The sequence below is a fragment of the Rhynchophorus ferrugineus genome, unplaced genomic scaffold (genome assembly GCF_030347505.1).
Source record: "Rhynchophorus ferrugineus isolate W39M unplaced genomic scaffold, kcgeb_rfMv2 rfM6, whole genome shotgun sequence".
NCBI lineage: Eukaryota > Metazoa > Arthropoda > Insecta > Coleoptera > Curculionidae > Rhynchophorus > Rhynchophorus ferrugineus.
In genome coordinates this window covers 11,375,595-11,398,852 of record NW_027472585.1, presented here as the reverse complement: position 1 = coordinate 11,398,852, position 23,258 = coordinate 11,375,595, and the positions used below count along the sequence as shown (strand labels likewise).

Sequence of the window (23,258 nt, the reverse complement as noted above, 5' to 3'; positions counted from 1 at the left end):
CCATGGAGATAGGCGAGCAGATAATAGAAAATCCCTTAAAATCAGAAGATAAATCTATTCAGTATAGACAAATATGTGAAAAAGTAAGACTAATAAATAAAAGCAGATACACCTAGCGTTCATTGAAAAATCGTTGGCATAGAGGAGTAACTAATAAGTAATGACAGAACATCTTAACAGATGAGAAATGTCCAGTAGGCTTGATAACATTGACAGCAAAACATCATTGAATTTTGATGTTATTTTATTATACGTTGAAAGATTTTTGTTTGAAATTGGTATAAGGAGAAGGTATGAAGGGATGTTTTGGGAAATATGTTTGTGTTTTTTACATACGTCAATAAGATGGTTAATGTATTACCTCCCGTCATTTGTAAATCCGTTTCAGAATTAGACAAAAGTTTGTTCAACATATTTAGAAAACTGTGTCCGCTATGATTACAATAATTTGTACGTTTATTACAATTAAAATAGGTTTTATATTAAAAGCCTTATTATTTGTTGTTTTTCATTGATTATGAAAAATAATGATAAAATAATAAAATAAAATGATACGGCGATCATACGCGATACTAATGGAATAAAACAATAAACAAAGTCATTTTATTCTAGTTAAAAAGAGGCACAATGCTGTCTGAATAAGCCTGTCAAAGTTATCCGGTTGTCAGACGCACGCAAATTTCTTGAAGCAATGGTGATAAGAGGTTATAACTCTAATCTATAAACTATTGTGGCTGTATAATTAACTGTTGTTTTTAGATGTACTGTAATATTAAATTAAATTAAATTTAATAACATATTTGTTCAATAATTTTTTTTATATTAGAATTTTGTTGTATGTTAAAGCCAAACTAAACTAAAACTCAGAGTTGATGCGGCAACATTGCGACGATTTGATGTCAACTTTAGATGACGTATGTACAAAGTAACTTTGAATAGACTATATATCAAATATTGTTGCGTAAATAAATTTTATCGAATGTTCAGTTAGGTATAATAGTTTGGTATATTAAGTTCTCGATTTTATGCAATTTTATCAGATTTTAATAGTCAATAAACTATCATGGGCTTTCTATATATTTTACACGGTATTTCTAATGAAATAATCAATAATCAAAAGTGTTATAAATAAGATCTTATTTGTCAAGATGTTATGGTAGTAATATAAGCTATCAGTTGGGTTCAAAGGACCCTTTTAAGAAATAATGCAAGGTCTTCTCTCTCGCACTATTTAATTAAGTAACTTGGCAAAAGGACGCATACTGTAATGATAATTAAAACTCCCCAAAATGTGCTCAACAGTTACCCTTGACTTATTAGCAATGTCTTTAACGATAGTAAAATTATTTTATTATACCCTTAACTTAATCTAAAGTTTCATCACTGTAGAAAAAAAAACGGCCCTTACATTATCTTTCCTAAATCACCACACTTTTCAAGTAAATCCCATTCCAATCGTCTGCAATGCATCACTGGATGCACCGATTTAATTAAAACCCTGGAAAGAGCGTGGACCGTGAGTCGAATTCGAGGCGCGAGACGGCGCTAGGTGAGCACGACGCCGGAGGTCCGATTCGCATCCGCACCTGCGTTCATTAGAATTCAAATATTTCTGCTGTCGTGTGGGGCCGAGGGGTGGGGGGTGGTTTGTGGAAGGCGCGCGTTCTTTCGCAGTCCGGACACGTCGTCGGCTCTTATTTTTTCATTTGCCGAAACGATTTGGCTATCTATCCTATTCCGTCGGATAGAGAAAGGGTCAGATTCAATCCGGGCCGATGGAGGAATATCTATTTTTATTATGAAGGCGAATCGAATCGGATTCTTTCCTTCGTTTTTCCTAATTGAATGGGATATGAAAGTCATTTCGTACCGTTGATTTATTCGGCCGGCCAATTTGCTTTCGGTTTTCGTTTAAAAATTGCCTATTTGTGTTAGGAGATAAATGTTTTTCTTCATAATCAACATTAAAAGATAAACAAGTCTTCTTGAAACGACACTGAAAGTACTTGTTAACAATTGATTTTCAAGAAAATATTTGGTTGTTACAATTTAAATAATCTGCAATTACGTAGCAGTAACGTAATTTTAACGCCACTTTAATTTATCGTATTTTTCAGGAGTATAACCACATTTAAATTTCGGTATATCGATTTTAGAAAGCGTTTATTCTTAACGGTGTACGGTACATATCGCAAGAGAATGATAAGCACCATTGAATGAAAGGATTGACCAATCTGTGACGCATTAAATCGTATTTTTAGCCTCTAGTATTAGTGATAAGTGACACTGTATAAAAGCAAATAATTATTACACGACTTGATTTAACTATTCTATTCAATGGTTTTGACATTGGTCTTAATATAATATAACAGTTACACATTCAGTATAATTAAGTATACGGATCATTGTGATGGAAGCAATATAGTACATTTGTCGTTTATTAGAAAGTATGTCTAGTAACAAGTCAATTAAAAAGTCCCCGGCCTACCAAAGTAAAACAGGTTTTTTTTGGTAAAATTAGTTTTTTTATTCAACATAATTCTCTTCAAGGGTGATACAATGACTATAGAGACCCTCCAACGTTTCGATACCATTTTTGTAGCACGATTGGTTTTTTGCTTCAAAATTGGCCTCAGTTTCGGCGACCACCTCTTCATTCGACGAAAAATTTTTCCCAGCGAGCATTCTTTTAAGGTCTGAGAGCAGAAAATAGTCGCTGGACGCCAGATCTGGGGAATACGGTGGATGAGGAAGCAATTTAAACTCCAATTCATGGATATTTGCCATCGCTTTCACCTACTTGTGACACGGTACATTGTCTTGGTCAAGCAGCACTTTCTTTTTCTTCAAATGAGGCCGTTTTTCAGTGATTTCGTCTTTTAAACCTTCCTTTTTCAAGGTTGTCAATGAAAATTAGTCCATGCGCATCCCAAAATATAGACGCATAATACATAATAACTTTTTCAGCTGATTATTGCGTTTTCCCAATCTTTGGTTCATCGTGTGCAGTCCACTCGGATGGCTGTCGATTGGACTTTGGAGTGAACTGATGGAGCCATGTTTCATCCATTGTCACATATCGATGCAAAACTCGGGTTTATCACGCTTGATCATCTTCAAACACTGCTCCGAATCATCAACTCGTCGTTGTTTTTGTTCAAAAGTGAGGTCGCGCGGCAACCACATTGCACAGAGCTTTCTCATACTCAAATTTTCGTGAATTATATTATGTACACGTTCAGTTAATATCTTTAGAGTGTCAGCTATTTCATTCAGTTTCAATTCACGGTCATTCAAAATCATTTTATGGATATTTTAAATGTTTTCGTTGGTAACAACCTCTTTTGGGCGTCCACTGCGTTCACCGTCTTCGGTGCTCATTTCACCACATCTAAACTAAGCATACCAATCCGATGGTAGATTTTCCTGGGGTAGTGTCCGGAAACTCGGCACGAAGCCAAGTGTTTGCTTCAACTCTATTTTTTCCTTTCAAAAAACAATATTTTATCAACACGTGAATTTCCTTTTTATCTATTTTTTTCACAATAGTTTGTAAAAAATTTGTAAGTAAGTTGTTTAGTTTTATAATTTTTCACAACAAAAGTTGCTTCACTCAAAATTCTATAATTCACAAACTAATGATCCGACAGCTGTCAAATTTATTGAGGATGATTTTTGAGGATTAGGGATAACTAAAAAACATATGGATTTAATTATTTAGACATTTATGAATAATACATTGTAAATATAATGTTCTTCATGTTGGAAATTCGACAATTTCAAAGAAAAGGTGATTGAATAGAAACGACTAAAGGTGAGTACATAATTTACTATAACTGTAGGAAATCCTATTGTAGAGTGTGAAAGATTTATTTGCATAGATATGTGTGTAATTGTTCAAAATATAACTGAGTATTTGGTTAAAATGTGTGAAGAGAGAAATAACATGCTACCTGTTTTGAATATATGGCAAATCCTTTAGGGAGAATGCAATAATTTAATCTAGTTTTATCAAGACAGATGTATACAGGTATTGACAGAATAAAATATGGAGAAATACAGTGATATCAAAATTACTTTACAAGGAAACACTTTATGGAAGGAAACAAGAATTAAATGTATAATGTAAATATGCTCTCTAATGAAACTAAAATATATTACTCGCATATACAGTTGTTAACTAGGTGGATTAGATTTTCAGGGAAACCTTATAGGTGGTGTAGAAAAGAGTAAATATAATAAAACACATCCCCCACTGACAAACTATTATAATTGTATAACTAATTGTAGTTTAAATATTTCAATAATCTAGTGCACATAGATGTACTATAATGTTAAAATAAATTATATTTGATAACATTTTTCTTTCATTATTTTACTTAAATTAGAATTATGTTCTGACGTTATAAATTTAGGTGATGCGAGTTCACTATTTTATTGAACACGTTGATATATATGAAAATGTATTTCTTGAACCTTTCATCAATTATTTTTGTTCATTATTTTATAAATCTACAAATATATATTACTTCATTTAGTGTTACATGTTTATGTTTATAACATAAATGTAAATAAAATATTTGATGCTCTGAAGTTGTTGCAGTTCTGAATTTAATCTTAGTCATGATACTTTTGTTAAACTATTCAGTGGTGTAATAATTTAAACTTATTAATACTTTGTTGATGTTGATTAACACTTAGTAGAAATTAGATTTAGTTAAATGCCATTTAAAAAGGGGTAATGAGTGTTACAGACAATTATTAATGTAAATAAAGTTATATCAAATTTATTTATGATCTTATAAAGAAAATACTTATTGAACAGTCTTCAATAACTTACTTCAATAAGTAACTTCAATTTTTTAAATAGAATTTCGTTCTCTAAAAATAGTACTTCTATTTGTTTCCAGTCGCTTAGTTAAACAATCAATATCGAAGGTATTATCCGAGAAGCAATCGGGAAAATGCACATTCTAGACTGGAAAAATAAAACGCCTACACGGCAAACGGCGGAAATAACTCGAATATTTGAAAGGTATCATCCGGTGCGTGCGGAACGGCGCAGGATAGATTGAACGCTCAACTTAATGGGTCATTAACGCCCTCTTGTTCGTCCGAAGACCGGATAAGAGATTGTTTCGGGCGCAAGACGAAGGAGAAATAATTTAAATGTCCGCCGTGGAGGGCGCAACGACGGAAAGATAAACATCCTCGTCGGAGAGTCCGTCGGACCGAGGGCCTAATCGAACGGGAAGGGATATTGTTTCGTTCCTTTTTTCTCCGCCGACGGTCCGGGTTTAGATTGAATCGTTCCTGTCAAAAATAAGATTTGCCGTATCGCGGACGGGGTTCCGTGAATAACTTCGGATTATCTCTCGGCGATAAGTGCGATAAATTTATTTCGTCCAGGCATTTTAATTAAAAAACCTTGACGATAATAATGTTTCGTTATCTTTTCTGCTCATTGTTGCTCGTTGGGGTGGTAATTCGACACAACGGTTTGTTTTATTAGTAAATCTTGGACGCTCGCCAAAATATTTAATGGACAAAGGCGACAAAATTCCGTTTAACTTTCTCTATGTTAACGAGTTTATCACCTTCATAGCAATTACTTAAACAGCGAAAATTATGCTATATTGTATAAAGTAGAGATGAACGGAATGAGTGGCAATGTAGCGACTTTAATGATTTCGATTTTCCAAGTATTATAAAGCCGCTAAAACGAGAGTAATTCGAAAGTAATGGATCATTAAAGGTCAAGTTAATGTTGTATTTAGAACAGCAGGTAATAGAGCTGCGGTGTGAGAATGTTGTATTGCTATACTTAAATGGAATAATTGATCTTTCGAAATACGATATTGAGGACAAAATGACCAACGAAGATGAAGAAAGTATGATAAATGAAAGAAAAAATTACGTTTAGAAAGATGGCGAAGACTAAAAAACGGTTCTTGAATATGGGAAACGTAATAGAAGATAAATTAAACATCTTTATTAGTATTATCAAGTTCTTGAAGGCTTGAGGGAAATAAATGAGGAACAGAGAAAATATTAGTAAGACCTGGAGAAAATCAGGGGGGGAAATGAGACAATCTGGATGAGAACTGTGAGAACAGAACTAAGGTAGAAATGAAGTAAATGAAAAACTGGGTGAGAAAAAAGATGCAATATAATTGTTGAAGGAAATTAGTATAAGATTATTTCTAAAACACGCCAGGAAATTGGTAGATTCCATCTGTCTAACTGATAACTGGGTTGGGGAATACCAAAAATGTACAACCAATCTCGAAATATAAAAATAAATTGGTTATGCTGAAAAGAAGAATGTCTATAAATAAGGGCATAGATTCAAGGACAAATACAGATAAAATTAAGAAATAAAATGAAGGAAGATAACATATATCTAATTACAGAATGAGATATGTGAAAATGGAATTTCTCATGTCTCAAGATGACAAATATATATATATATATATATATATATATATATATATATATATAATAGCCACTATTTTAGCGGAATGCTGTATTCGCTACCCTTATCAATGGCGCTCCTATAGAATTGCTGTTTATTTTTGAATAGCCAGAGGGCGAGAATGATGATGGCGGTGGTGACGGTGGAATCCGGCTTAGTTTGGGTCGAAAACTGCGTCAATTACAGGTCGGAGGGCGAGTCAAGGCTGATTAAGTTGGACGACTGACTGGAGATGGATTAGGAAATGAGGGCGATGATTGTAATGGACGTGTTTATGGTGCAGGGTGACTGTTTATACAAACGTCTAAGAAACTTCGAACGAACATTTCATATACGTTGGTTATTGACTTTTATGTCATCTTAAGATTTACATATTACAGAAACATAAAATAATAATAAACCAGATATATTTATCAACAATTTAAATCATATTATTCAATATTTATATAATAGTTTTTAGCATTTGAAATATTTTTCTATGTGTTTTTTTATTGATGTGTTTCTCAAAAGATGCGTGTATAAATTTGACAGCTGTCGGATCATTAGTTTGGGAACTATAGCATTTTGAATGAAGCAACTTTTGTTATTCTGAAAAGAAATGGATAAAAGGAAAATCCTTTTGTGTGTTGATAAAATATTGTATTTTGAAGAAAAAAAATACAGTTGAAGCAAAAACTTGATTTGATGAATCGGATCAATGTTTGAAGATGACCAAGGCTAATAAACCCGAGTTTTTACATGGATATGTGACAATGGATGAAACATGGCTCCATCGTGTCACTCCGAAGTCCAATCGACAGTCATCCGAGTGGACTGCACACAATGAACCCGCTCCAAAGCGTGGGAAAACGCAACAATCGGCTGGCAAGGTTTTGGCGTCTGTATTTTCGGATGCGCATGGAATAATTTTCATTGACTACCTTGAAAAAGGAAGGACCATCAACAGTGACCATAAAATAGCGTTATTGGATCGTTTAAAGGACGAAATAGCCGAAAACGGCCGCATTTGAAGAAAAGGGAAGTGCTGCACCACCAAGACAATGCACCGTGTCAAAAATCCATGAATTGGGCTCCGAATTGCTTCCTCATCCACCGTATTATCCAGATCTGACCACCAGCAGCTATTTCCTGTTCTCAGATCTCAAAAGAATGCTCGCTGGGAATAAATTTTCGTCGAATGAAGAGGTAATCGCAGAAACTGAAGCCTGTTTTGAAGCAAAGGACAAATCGTACTACAAAAATGGTTTCGAAAAGTTGGAGGGTCGCTATAATCAGTGTATCACCCTTGAAGGGAAGTATGTTGAATAAAAAAACTGATTTTGCCAAGGAAATGTGTTTTACTATGGTAGGCCGGGGACTTTTCAATTGACCTGTTAGTTTAGAAATCATAAAGAAATATGTACTTTGCAATATGTTTTGTGGCATCAACTATTTTGCCCGCTTGGATTCATGAATGATTCACAATAATATCATTAATATTGTGTAAACGGAATGGCTTTGAGGAAATGAACGAATATTAAAATAACTATTAATAATTTTATATATATGATATATTTTTATATTTATATCATGACTCTTCTTCATTTCTCTAAATAAGCGTAGGTTTTTTTTTACTTCAGTCGACTATAAGAATAAAGCCACATGGTGATTATAAGAAACCTGCAAAATTTGCAGACCACCTCTAGACAATGTTTCAACACCGTACAGTGGATGACGTTTAAGTTATTAAACGTGTGATTACCTGATGATTTATGATGATAAATAAGTGATTACCCACCGTCACTGGACAGGAAAGGATAAAAATTCCATTAGTCAATCTAAATGAAGTTAAAAAAATAGTTCGATATCACTAAAAGTAAATAAAATTTGTTCTGCAATATTTTTAGGTGTTTCTTAAGCTTTCGATAAATATTGAAATGACGGTTTAAAGCATTAAATTAATAGGTTCCAGGAAGGGTCAAGTTCAATATTTAAAAAAATACAGTCATATATAACTGATAGATAATTCTGTATCAAACAAAAAGATGCTTGTTCTAATTTAAAGAAAATACAAGCAGGCGTGCAACAGGGAATTGTATTGAAAACAGTTTTTTAGCTACTGTACACTCGGAAGTTCTTCAGGCTCAGTCCTGTCAGTATAAAATATTATTTTGCTTTACCAACAAGTCTTGAAATCAGTGTGGACTTGTGGTGTTCTGTGGACTCTGAGGTTGTACCAGCCAAAGCAATACAATTATTATACAAAGATTCCAAAACAAAGTACCACAAGATATTGTTGATGTTCCATTGTACATTCGTAATGATAATCTGCATAAGAACCTGAAGTTAGATACTCTCGATAACATTATCACGGACTATGCCAAAAAACAAGAACAGGGGCTCCATCAACACATAACTTTGGCGGTTTTCCAGCTCCTGGACAATAATGGCTTTGTCATAATTTGTAAACAGAACTGAGTGTACATTGAAAATAGTGTCTATCGTAGAATAAGTACTATAATTTTATACCCTAGCAAATTAGAATGAAAACAGATTATTAGTGCTAATTTGTTAGTGACTTATATTTTCATAATTATCCAGTGATATCAAAATCACATCAAGCTAATATGGAAAACGTTCGAAACGACTAATAATGCTTTTAGATCTCAATAAGTCCGCTATCAATAATAAAACAGATACGTAATTTAAGCAAAATGGTAAAGGACCTTTTGCAATATTACATTGCATTGACCATGTTTTAGCGAATGAGATAATGAAGTAGTTACAGCTATTTAAAATGGTTAAAATTGAGAAAAAAAACGAAAATTGAATTAACGAGAACGACATATAAATAGATTTTGCTCTAATACGAGGAAAAAGGGAAAAAATTAGGGGGGATAAAAGGCTAGAATGGCCTTGATAGCGTAAAGCATTTAAAAATGGCAAGCGAACGGCAAAAATTTATTTATAGAGAGACTTAAACCGAAACGAAGTAGCTGATGGTCGGGAAATGAAGTGCCTTTAAAACCAGCCGAGGGCGCCAGGCCAAATTGATGACTTTATTTCGGCAATTTCATTACCGGCACCCCCACTCCGAACAACATCAAAGCAGAACGGGAGAACGGTAGGGCGGGGGAGCGAGAAAGTGTAGAACAGAGACGACCCTAAGGAGAAAAATCTTGCCAATTATATTTTCGTAACTCCGAAACAAGATAAATTCGCATTCGACGACATCGAAGGTGGGCGCGTGGAACGCCCGAAGGAATTTTTTGCCATCCTTAATAACCACCCTTTCCTTCTTCCCTTCTCTCGTCGGGGTTTTTTTGGTAAATTGCGAGAGAACGGAACAAGAACAAAAACAAAAAGAAGACGAAAGAAATTAAATAGATTTCCGTTTTGATCGTCCACAAATAAAGTTAATTATGTTTAACGAGAGCGGTAAGGCTTGCGCGACTACTATAAGGGTTCAAGGGCTGAATTATACTTGTATTATTTAATAGAAGGAAGATTTATTTGATAATGAATTATACTTAAAATAGCATAAAACAAACACCGATCACTCAATAACACTTACCTTCTATATATATATATATATATATATAAATCGCTTTTCGTTAGTCTCACTAAAACTCATGAACAACTGAACAGATTTGGCTGATTTCGACTTTAACGTATTTACGGATGTCAAAGAAAGGTATATGTGGTGAGAAAATATGGAATAATTGCTAAGACAATAGTAAAAATAATAATCCTTCGCTGTCATTTTAATCAATAATTTCACTGCCACAAAGGATCGACATTATTGTCGGTTGTCAAATATGTTGTTGCATGTCAAATGGTTATGGATGCATTTTCAATCATGCTAAATACTGATTTAAAATACCGGCGATTATTTTCAGACCACGACTAAAAATTTACACATGGAAGATACTCGGCAGTGACCGTTTAATATTTTACCTTCCCAATAATTTTAGATTTCGTTCAAATGTAAGTATTTCTTGAAAGGTGTATCGCTTCGATAGCGTGAAAATTAGGTGAAAAATAATGATATATATGTAAAAAATTTCTATAAATATGTACCGAAATTATCGTTAGAGGTACAAATATATTTTATGGGAAATCTGGATGCCGAAATTGATAGGCGTTGTGCTGCTATTCTAATAGTAAACCGAACTATTGCCCAAGAAGTACAAATGTTTCTTCATAAGATCTGGTAGAACACCTGGTGTCTTCACAACAAATGGTTATTGTTATTGTCGGAGAAAATTTGCATGATAAATGTAGTTTAAATTAATACAAAAAGACTTTGCACTAACATCTAAATAATATATTGTAAACTGGGACTGGGGACTATACAAACTAAAAACTATTTGAAGTTAGAAAATGGTAAATGGAACATTATACATAATCTAAATATATATAAATATATTTCAAGTACAACTAAATCTCATAGTTTAAATGTTGGAGCTCAAAATTTAACCACCAGAAAATCCATAATGTGTAAAAAAGTTACAAATGAAAGCCCAATTTCATAATGTCAACAGTTACATATCTGGGCCTCAATCTCTTGTGGAGATTTTTGTTGTCATACAAAACCAGTGACCACTGCCCAAACATAAAATTGTCCAACATGGTCAAAATATTTGCTCTACAAAAGGTGATCCATTCTGGCAGATCAAACACTTTCAAAGAAAAAAATTCAAGTACAGCAGAACTCCTCAGGATATGCCAAATCTACCGGAAAACTGCCTTTTCATCATATTTGACTTTGTCCATTCCGAGAACAAACTTACAACATTCATGTCAGCGATACTGGCCGAAAATAGTATGTTTACACTTCCTTCAAATGCGATTCCTGTATGCTTTCCCTAAGGGTCCAGGGAATTTCTAAAATATTTTCACAATTCATATTCAATTTCGAATAAAATAATCCTGGAATGACATTAAGCATATAACGTAAGTAAAAATTTCAAATGAATATTGTCAATACACCAGTCAATGAAATATGGTAGAATTTATATAAATACATTTTTTCAAAACATACCAAAAATTTTACTGAAGCCACCAGTATCATAATACACTTAAAGATATCATAAGGATTTAGTGATAAAGTAAAACCAGCACTGACGAAGATATTATAGCCACTATTACTTGTTTTTATTAAAATCATTGTTGATTTGTTCAAAAATAAAATAAATAATAGGTCAATTGAAAAGTCCCGGCCACCCATAGTAAAACACATTTTTTAGGCAAAATATTTTTTTATTCAACATAATTCCCTTCAAGGATGATAAACTGATTATAGCGACCCTCCAACTTCTCGATACCATTTTTGTAGTACGATTTGTCCATTGCTTCAAAATAGGCCTCAGTTTTGGCGATCACCCCTTCATTCAACAAAAATTTCTTCCCAGGGATCTGGAGAATATGGTGGATGAGGAGCAATTGGGCGCCCAATTCATGAAATTTTACCATCGTTTTCAGTGACTTGTGACACGGTGCATTGTCTTGGTGAAGCAGCACTTTCTTTTTCTTCTTGGGCCCGCTTTTTCGGCTAATTCGTCCTTCAAACGGTCCGGACGCTATGTAATAGTCGCTGTTGATGGTTCTTCCTTTTTCAAGGTAGTCAATGAAAATTATTCTGACTGTTGTATTTTCCCACTCGGATGACTGACGATTGGACCTCGGAGTGAAATGATGGAGCCATGTTTCATCCATTATTACATATCCACGCAAAAACTTGGGTTTATTACCCTTGATCATCTTCAAACACTGCTCCGAATCATCAACTCGTCATTGTTTTTGGTCAAAAGTGAGCTCCCACGGCACCCTTTTTGCATGGAGCTTTCTCATACCCAAATATTCGTGAATGATATGATGTACAAGTTCAGTTGATATCTTTAGTGTCTACTATTTCATTTTATTTCAATTTACGGTCATTCAAAATCCTTTTGTGGATTTTTTAAATGTTTTCGTCTCTAAAAACCTCTTTTTGGCGTCCATTGCATTCACCGTCTTCGTTCACCGTCTTGTGCTCATTTTACCACGTCTAAACTTAGCATACCAATGCTTGATGTCTGATTTTCCTGGGGCACTGGCCGGAAACTCAGCACTAAGCCAAGTTTTTGCTTCAACTGTATTTTTTCCCTTCAAAATGCAATATTTTATGAACACGCCAAAAAGAATTTCTTTCTATCCATTTTTTTCACATTAACAAATGTTGCTTCACTCAAAATGTTATAATTCACATACTAATGATCCGACAGCTGCCAAATTTATACACCCATCTTTTGATGCTTAGGGCTAACTAAAAACATATGGATTTAATTCTAGTAGCGCCATCTATGTGTCAGGTTATAATACCGCCTTAATTTGTCATGATCATTAATATAAAGAACAATACACCTACACAAACTGGAACATATAGCGAAAGAATCACCTTCACCACCTTATTCCCCTTCGCTCACCCCATCGATTCAATCTATTTTGTCCCCTCGTTTCCACCTGTAATTGACAAAGTCTTTGCCCAGAAGCTAAGCCAGATTTCCTGACGCAATCCGCCCCGCCTGCCCTCTCCGTCGCTCCTGGTCATTCGAAATAAACAGCAATCCCATCGGTCGTCGCTGATAAGGGTTTCAAACGTGCCGCTTCGCCCCGGTTAAATAAATGAATTCCGCTTCTTTCTTGCGAGCTCGTCGGTAACGAAATAATTTTTCACCTGACTTAGAAAAATAATGGTTTACTCGGCTGACTAGATCAATCATTTTCGTTTTGGCGAGTTAGGGAATGATATATTGATGGAGTTCACTTCATCGATGAGGCGATGCGAAAAAAAATCGGCGGGGTGTGGCGGGAGAGAGTGTTTTTTTCGAGTAAATTTTGTTTTAGTTTGGGCTCTAATTCAGTTTTATTTGTTACAGTTTGCTAAGGGTAATCGTAGACTTAGTTTCATTGATGTTTTATTTAATATAATTTACTGATTTATTTAAACATAAACACAAGTTTTTCTGTCAGGTTTTTGTAGGATATTTGTATTTAGGTATTTAAGTTGGACTAGATGGCCTGATCAATTTCGCATTATCTACGTCTATCTCGTAATTCTTCTCCGATAGTAAAAATAGGAACTTCGTCGATTGAGGGTTGATTAAACCTCTTCGCGTGCTACTCGATAAGTGTTTGTGAGATCTGATGACGATATTATGGTAGTTAGATGGTATCCGATCCATTGCTATTCTAAATATTTTTACTGGCATCATTGTGATAAAGAAAAGTTTGTTGTTCTTGCGCAACGTTTATCAATTTCCACACCCAGATCGTTCCGGATCCGCAACTGTCAATTTATGTCTAATACAAGGAATGATGAATGGTCGTATGTTACCAAAAATGAAATTGTCTTGTTTAATATGTGGTGTATCAGAAGTTACTTGGAAACAATTATTATATTTTTGAATGTTGGCCAAGAATTGGTTAGAATCATTTCCCATCACAGAAATTAAAGAATGTATTTGTGTTGGGACCAATTGTGAAAATTTTACCTTTCCACCGACACAACATAACCTGTTAGGTTCCCCGCTGTATTTTAAAGCCTCACACTAATGACAAACGATTGTCAGTTCACCGATTGTCAATGATATGTTGGCATAATAAGCTATTTCACGATCATATTTGAATGCCGCTCGTTTCTGGATCACAAAATCACAATTTTATTGTGGCACTCTCTTTGCATTTTAAGACCATCTACTTCATTTCCAGTCGCTCTTGAACGCAATTTTGACATAGAAATACGAATATTATCATTTTCTGTCTCTTGTGGTTACCACATGAGGTATCTCGTCGCGAATATGATTGACATCGACGATCTTCATGTTCCTCTTACTGTAGTTGATAATACAAGTAAGGAGAGTTCGCTAGTAGAAAGTATGATTTACCTTAAACAGTTACTACATATTTCATTCCAGGTAAATGTTTACTCTATCGCTGTTAGAGTACCATTTGAAATTACCGTTAGCTCATAGTTCATATTTGACAGATATGTCATTATTTTCACTCAGTTTTCATAATATAGAGTCAATGTACTACCTGATTTCCGAACGCACCTATAATTTTTGAACAACCAACCTAATAGTTGATGTTTTCTGGCAATGAAACTATTGATGATAGTGACATCTCATATAGGAAAACAAAAATATTATTTTTATTAATTTTCCTGCTATTATTTTATATTTTGTCACCAATTACACCGGCACCAGACCAAATCCGTGTCTTGTGGTGTATCCGTATTCAAATTTTTCGGAGAGTACTTTCATATTTTAAGAAGGTCCAGTTTATACTGAGTAGAATTGGTAGGACAGGTTTTTAAGTTTTTTTAATGCTAATGTTAAAATCTTAAAATATAGGAAAATATATCGGCTAACTGAAAGAAAATCACAATTATCAATACATAATGAAATACCATTATACAAACATAAATATTACACATAGACTAAGGTATATATATATATATATATATATATATATATATATATATATATATATATATATATATATATATATATATATATATATACTTAATGCAATTCCAAATACAAGTTTTAGGTTAGTCACGACTACTAACAATGTAATAATATACTTAAAAAAAATTAAATCATGCATTACAATTGTTCAGAGAGTTCAGATATTCTATTAACTGATTTTAGAGATTAACGACTTATATTTGATGTCGCCAAATACGTTGACAGATTATAAATATTATCTTAGTACATCAAATTTTATTTAAAGGATGAGCTTCACTCTCTTCGGCTTTTCAATTTAAGCTGTTCAGCTACTTTCTGACCTGAGTCTTTGAGCTCTCGTAGGAAACAACGTCCCCAATAAATTTTATTTGATGTTCCTAATTAATTTTCTGATTTTCTTCCCAACTGAATATGAGAGAAAATGGTCGACAAACAAAATACTCAACAAAAATATTATAATATTTTTAAATAAAACAGTCCAGACAATATTTCTTTTTTCGTTTAGTGTGCTTTTTGACCTAGAATATTTCGACTAAAATAGCAGAAAATACTCGTATAATATAAGAGACTAATATAAAAAAAAACGAATTGGAGAACAGATGAAAAATAAAATGAAAATTATGACTATCATAAAAATTAGCATCCCAAGAAAATGTGTTCTGTATATAATTTACGACTACAAAACATTATTACGTTTTATGGGGAAATATTATAAAGGAAATTTTTAAAAATCTATTTCTCACTATTGCGACATCAAATCTAAAACTGTTCTTACAATCTACGAAATAATCTAGAGATGTATTGTTATAAATTAACGACAAAATAAAGAATCGAAAAACCGATACAAATAATAGAGAATATAAAAAATTACGATTATAGTATAGTAAACATCAGTATTCAAAATAAATGTGTTCTATATATAATTATTATAGCTATATTTCTGAATTTTATGATAATGGCGAGATATTTTTTAGGATTATTCTAGACATATAGTTGTTGGTTTTCTGTTTTTCCGTGTTTAAGTTATCTGACGCCAAGTTCGAGGAAATAATCGGAAACTTATAATAACTACGCGACATATCACAATTTTATGGATATGGATAAATATATTTTCTATAAAATCTTTTTTATTTAGTTATAATGGATATATTGCTAAAAATTATAAAATAGACTATAGAAAATAGGGAAAATATAATATAACAAGTAAATCAAAATAAATGACAGAAACATATTTAAAAAATAGTACAGAATAAAATATTTTTACAAACAAAATTGAACAGACTTCAAAAAATAAATAAGGAACTTATTGTCGAGCAACAAATTAGATTTGGTTTGCTCTTAATTTAGTTTTGTGTATGTCACAAAGTTATATTATTATTTTTGTATTGTCTAGGCTCTGCACTGACTGAACTTTTGAGTTGATAGTAGATGAAATAATATTGTAAATACATAAATAGGTTTAGGTATGTATTAAGCTAAATTGTGTGTATATATTACAATATAAAATACGTGTAGTAGATAGGTTAAATAAGGTTTTTGTTTATTTTTATTTAGTTATTTATAACAATTATTATGTACATATTTTATTTTAAAACGTTTTTTTGTGTTAAAAATCTAAGTTTGATTATTTTTTACCTTTTAATGAGTTGCTTATTTAAGTCGGTTCAATTTTTTTGATAAAAATATTTTATTTCTCTCTTTTTAGTGTTAGATATTTACTCAATAAATTACGCTGTTATTTTGTTAAGTATTATAATGCATAGTTCAAGTAAAAGTGCAGCCCGTGTAACGAAATATAGGAATAAAGAAACAATGGTTGAAAATAAGAAATGTTTCACGTCCTGGGGTCCGCTAACTAGTCTAGGTGATTTGACAATGTGATGTTCCAACTAAACTGAAAGAAAAATGTTACCGCCCTATCGGGAATCGAATTCGCGATCGCCCCATATGATCTCAACTTTCTAACCATTACACCGTAGAAACAGTTGCCAACAATGTTTCTACGACTTCATATTTTATTTGGTTAGTGCATAAAAAGCAAACTGAATGGCATTGGCACTAAACTATTTCCGATTTTTCGTATGTATAACATGATTATAAGCATAACAAGCCCAAAAGGGTTTTCATTCTCAAATGTTGTTGAATCTGTTGTTGTGAATGTGTCTCAAAACAGATGGCCCTTGCACATGACACGATAGTCAGGGCAGTAATTTTTGCATGATTTTTTATTTTATATACTTTTATAGAAACTTTTAGAACCCATAATTTGGGTCTGCAGTTTTAGATAATAGCCCAAAAAGACATTTGGTTGGTTTTTATACTCTTACACAGCATAAAAATCGCAAACATAAAGTTATAACCATGCGCAGCTGGACTCGAACTCGCCAGGATCACCCTGTTACCTGGACCATTGTGTCAACTAATCCGGTATTTTTTTTCTTATTTTAGAACATAAACTTGTCGAACAAAATACGCATTCTCGTTGAATTAAACTGCAACGCTTTCGCTTGCTTGCTTGTTTAAAGCTTTCAGGGTTTTCTAAGGAGTTATTTAATGGCCCTGTATAATTATGATAACTACAGAATTTATAATAATGACCCAACAATTTTCAACAAAATTCTCCGTTTTTTTTCTCGTGTTTAAATTGCCAGACACCGAGCCCCAGGAAATAATCGAAGACTTCGTTGGAATCGTAGAGAGAGAATTTACGTCGCAGTGAGCGTTCATCGATGGAACGTATAAAGAACGAAACAAAAGACGCCCGAGAAATATACGACAACGATAAAAACTATTATTAGGAAACGTTAAAGTCGATAGAGGGAGCTGGCGGGACGAAAATCGGTGCCGGTTTTTACGATGCGAGATAAAAATTTACACCGGCAGCCGTGAGCGTAAAATGTGGAAGCGATCCGAACCGGAGATGGTATAAATTATTTAATTATGTAATAAATCTCGCATAAAGGGCCAATTTAAATGCAAATGTATCGCCACCAGAAGGCCGATATGGGGAGGCGTTACCGTATGATTTGTGACTGAATCAGTTGAGGATTATGCCTGGATTCACTGGGAACAAAAAAATCGTCGCGTCGTTGCCTTACCGTTAGTCGAGCCGGTGTGGGGTTAGTGTTGATGCTTATCGTATATAGCGTGTGCTGTAAAATATCTCAAAGCTTTATTGGTTACCAGTTCCCTTTCTTACTACCCCCTGAATAGTGTAAAATTGCCGAGGGGTTACATTAAAAGTATGTCCTTAAAGATACTGTTAACTTATACCGGTTGTATATCGGCTACCCTGTTTTTTCTTCACGTACATAAACATTGAGCTTTGTTGGCTGTATAAGCCTCGTAAATGTGCTGCAATAACTATAAATATCAACGATGCTGTTTAAGATAATTTTGTGGAAGAAAATAACGATATCATGTATTTATATGCTGTCATCATGACTACATTACTTTTTATATTTGCTATGCTACTCTTTATATTAGTTTTCCACTTATTCGTATTTTTTAACTAAAATTAAATTAAAAATTAGAAACATACGCTTATCAGATCAAATGCCAATCATGAATCATGTAAAATTGTTGTGCCGATATCAAAATTATTTATGGTTTGCAATGAAAAGTAGGGAAAAAAATAGATAAGGTTACACCTAGATAAATAGCTCGAATTTGCCACGAATAGAGGTTCATATTGGAAGAAAAAAGGTAAAAGTTAATAATGTTTTTTAATAATTCACTGTAGATATATTTTTTTTCGTGTTAGAAACAGGAATTCAACAAAAAAATCCCAACATGTAGTCGGCAAAGGCTGTAATTAAGAATTGTAAAACATAAATTAAGTTTAAGATACCATGTTAAAGAGTGACTCAAATTATATATTTCAAATGGTCACTTGTTAAATGTAATGTAATGTTTTATGTAATTTCATTTTTCAAAAATAGGATAAAGAGGCTTGAGAAATATATACAGCTGATCAGATAGCTGAATAATATGACCATAGTGTTCAATCAAATCGAATTGTTATAGGATGTGGCAAATAATTATTACAGTAAATATGTAGGACGAGAAATATATACAGCCAAGAACTATTTAGACATGTGGAAAGGATTGTCTGCGATAGCACCCTTCAGTTTAGATGAACTTCATCAGATACACACAAGAAGAAATTGGCAAATGGTGGAATATTGAACAAGTGTCAAATAGATTGAAAATTAACATATTAGTGATTGACTTGAATACTGGCTGAGAACATGAGAGTGAGTGAAACAATAAAAGGTGAAATATTGGGAATAGATATGTGTGTAATTAAATCAGAATATATAGGAGCATTTGGTTAAAACAAAAGCGGAGAGAATGGATACTAACTATTTTGAAGATGCGGCAAATGCATTAGGGAGAAAGCAGTGATTAAATTTAATTTTATCAAGAAAAATATACACAGATAGTAAAAGAAGATACTAACGAGAAATACAGTGATACCAGAATTTTTTAACAAGAAAACACCGCATCGAAAGAAACAAGAACTAAACATGAAAAGATAGATATGTTCTGTAATGAAAATACATTACTTGGTAGTATAATCATTAATTAACTGGATTAAGCCCCCAAGGGATACCATAGGTGGTTTAGAAAAGAGTTTAAGGTGAACCTAATAAAATAACCTATAAACTATTGTGGCTGTTTAATTAACTGTAGTTTAAGTCCCTCGATAATATATGCTTTAATATTGAAATAAATTATATATTAAAACATTTTTATTTCATTATTTTATTTATATTAGAATGCTGTTACATATCAAAGCTAATATAAAGTAAAATGGGTAAATATGGCAAAATTTCACTGTTTTCACGACATACATTGACATGACGGGAGTTCACTGATACTTTGTATAATGTTTTTAATTTTTGGAAATGAATAGAAGAAGGAAGAATTGAATTTACTCTTAAGCTTTTGGGACTTTTTAGAGTTGAATTATATATGTTAAATTGAGCGTGTGATACAGTGCTGGCTGTTGATTTCCTTTCTGGTCATTTCTTTGCTTGAAAACGACGACTTTTAATGTAAATTGATAAATGAAAAAAATACAGTTTCAAACCATAAACGTTTCATAACTTCTTCAATAGGTAGGATTCACGAAATCAATTTGCTTATCAAGAAAAGGTGACAGGTTGACCTTGGATTGACACTAATTTTTGAAGCATTCTTGGCGCACTTTAATAGAGTTCGACAAGCTGTTGAAGCTGAAGGCGCTCCAGACACTATTCACGAACTATTAGAATTACGAAATAACCGAGTCAAAAAAAACACCCTTAATCCGTCGATTTTTGACACAAGAATTGTAGTTCAGGGTGTAAGACAACCAAAGAGGGACTGAACTTGTTGAGAATTAATCTAGCATGGATTGTGTAGTTTGTGGAGGTACCAAAACTTGAAAAACCATTCCATATAGACTATGCAATGAATATGTGCGGAAATATATTGCTATTCAGAGAATTATCAAAGACAACCTGGCGGTCGAAGGTCCAGGTGTAACCAACAAAGTTCGATAAATTTTCAGGAGGTTTATATAGCTTCAAAACTGACAAATGTAGAATGGAAATATGAAGCAATATGTAAGTGGCTTTACTTTGTAGAAGCTTGAATAAACCCTATACGTTAAGTATGAACAATTTCGGTATCATCGTCGATATGATAATCTTACGTCGAAAACAAACATGATCCGTTTTATGCAAGAGCGTAAAGATTCGCAAATTTACGACCGAACCAAATGTTATTTCCACTATCGTAAGTATGCCGTTAACGACAACTGCCTAGTATAATGTTGAACAAACTATATGCCAGTAAAAGCGCCATTTCTCGAACAGATATAAACACTAAACTGTCGAAGAGAGAACGTTTCGGAGTCGTAATATTACAAGCTGAACTTTTAGACGGGCTTTTATCGATGCCGTCTTCCGGCAAGAGTCATTTTCTAATTACGGACAAAGTAAGGTGGATATTCCGGTTAAACCTCTTTTTTTTTCGCTTTTCATTGTTTTCTATTTATTCTATACATTAGTATTCAGTTATTCATTGCATAGTATTGCGTTCATAGCTAAATTTATTCTTCTTTTATGCATGGGCATGCTTTAGAATAATATTTTCTAAAAATAGTTTGTTATAGGGAGGTATTGCAACATCAAAATTATTGCGATAAAAGATACATTATATGATATGATGCCAACGTGCCAAATAAGAGATATTACATCGATATGAGCAAGCGGAAATAAAAATATGCTCTATCTAGTGAGCAAGCTGCAGAATTTGCGGATGAACTCGCGTCTGTTACCTGATATTGATGGTTCTTTTTCCAACAATATTTTTACAAGTAAGTTCAAAATATTTATCTGACATTTGTAGACATTTGCAGTAATACTTTGCTAATCCCATCATATGCACAGCAAGACTATGACCATTCTTTTTTGGTGTAGACCCGATTTTCATAACTAGTCTCAGTACGCGAGATCAAACTCGTCTCTTGCGATTTAATTAACAAAATTACATTTGTGTGCTAGCTATTTTCCCTTATTTTGGATTTACCTCATTACATGTTACCATCTGGGGCAATTGACTTAGCAATTGCTGAGATCTCTGGAAGTTCTTTATACGTTTGAGCTGTGTTTTCACCTTTATGTCTAAGAATTTTCGAATAAAATCTTTTTGGAGTTTTTTTGGTTCTCCAGGTGGTTTTTAATCATTGCTATCAAAGTCATCACTCTTAGTAGTAAACAAAATGGACAATTATGATGACATTGTTTTTTGGGATGTCGAAAATATTAAATTTTGCGGGAGGTTATATTTTATAGCATACAATTGGACAATGATGTAGCTGTGCGCACGTTTGTAGATTATATTGAAAATGTTCGATTGACAGCATCGACAATATAAATCTTGAAAAGACAAGCCAATGCAAATTAGAACACAAATAATTGGAAGCATAAGGTGTTACTTAAATAGTAGTGTAGGAATGTTCGTCGGGTCGGTCGGTCGGTCGAAACGTGTGGCTGCCGCTGCGGTTATCTATCAGAACACTCACTACTATTTTTGGAAGGAATTTGCACGGGAACTAAAAACACTGGTTGAATCAAAGTTGTTTATTTTAACTCGCGATTGATACATGTGGTCGATGGGAGGATTGACAGGATATTAGGTTAAGGTGAAGGAAGTACGGTAGCGCTGTGGAAGTGGTACTGTTACAGGGGGACGGTGATAAGAAAAGAGAGCGAGACGTCGTCCTAATGGTCTTTTATACCCTGGAACTGCATGGTACCAATCCACCGGCGTTGCCAACCTTTGTAGTTGTTGATGGTGAATTGGTGGTGGCCTAAAGGGTCGTGGCGGTCGCCACATAACTCCCCTCCTAGTGGAACAGCCGTGGAACGTACGTATATGTGGTGCAAGTTCCGGAATGCACCCGAATCACGCAAACAAACGCCCGGGGACTGCTGATGAGATGGGGATCCCAACCTGAGCGAGGAGTTTTACGGGATCAGCTGCCATCGGAGTTTTAGCAGGACGTCGTTCGTCCTGAGGCGTTTAGCTTTGTTTGAGGGTACCTGTAAATGTGTTACGTGTCCCGTTTCGTGATGCGAGGGTGCTCATGTGTTGCTGGTATACATGATGGGCTTCTGTGGTTTTCGTCCATCAGGCTAGTCTCGTGGGAAGTCGTCGACCACATGATGTTGATCGATTCCGTTCCTCGTGCTATCCTTCCATGTACGTGTCAAGCACTTGTCGAGTGGCTTATGTTGAGTTGATTTACCTGTTAGGCACTTTGATCACGTCGGGGTCACCAATTGTAGGAATGTTCGTCGGGTCGGTCGGTCGAAACGTGTGGCTGCCGCTGCGGTTATCTATCAGAACACTCACTACTATTTTTGGAAGGAATTTGCACGGGAACTAAAAACACTGGTTAAATCAAAGTTGTTTATTTTAACTCGCGATTGATACATGTGGTCGATGGGAGGATTGACAGGATATTAGGTTAAGGTGAAGGAAGTACGGTAGCGCTGTGGAAGTGGTACTGTTACAGGGGGACGGTGATAAGAAAAGAGAGCGAGACGTCATCCTGATGGTCTTTTATACCCTGGAACTGCATGGTACCAATCCACCGGCGTTGCCAACCTTTGTAGTTGTTGATGGTGAATTGGTGGTGGCCTAAAGGGTCGTGGCGGTCGCCACAGTAGTCTTTGTACAATTTAAATCCATATGAACAGTCTACAAATACGGCAACTGAAAGACGTCGAAGGACC

The 23,258-nt window shown here is 34.0% G+C and overlaps 1 protein-coding gene across 6 annotated transcripts in view; it reads right to left on the bottom strand.

Moving 5' to 3' along the window:
• The window catches only part of LOC143199159 (nephrin), an 891,666-nt gene that overhangs the window by 75,899 nt on the left and 792,509 nt on the right, over window positions 1-23,258 (bottom strand). The window lies entirely within an intron of this gene.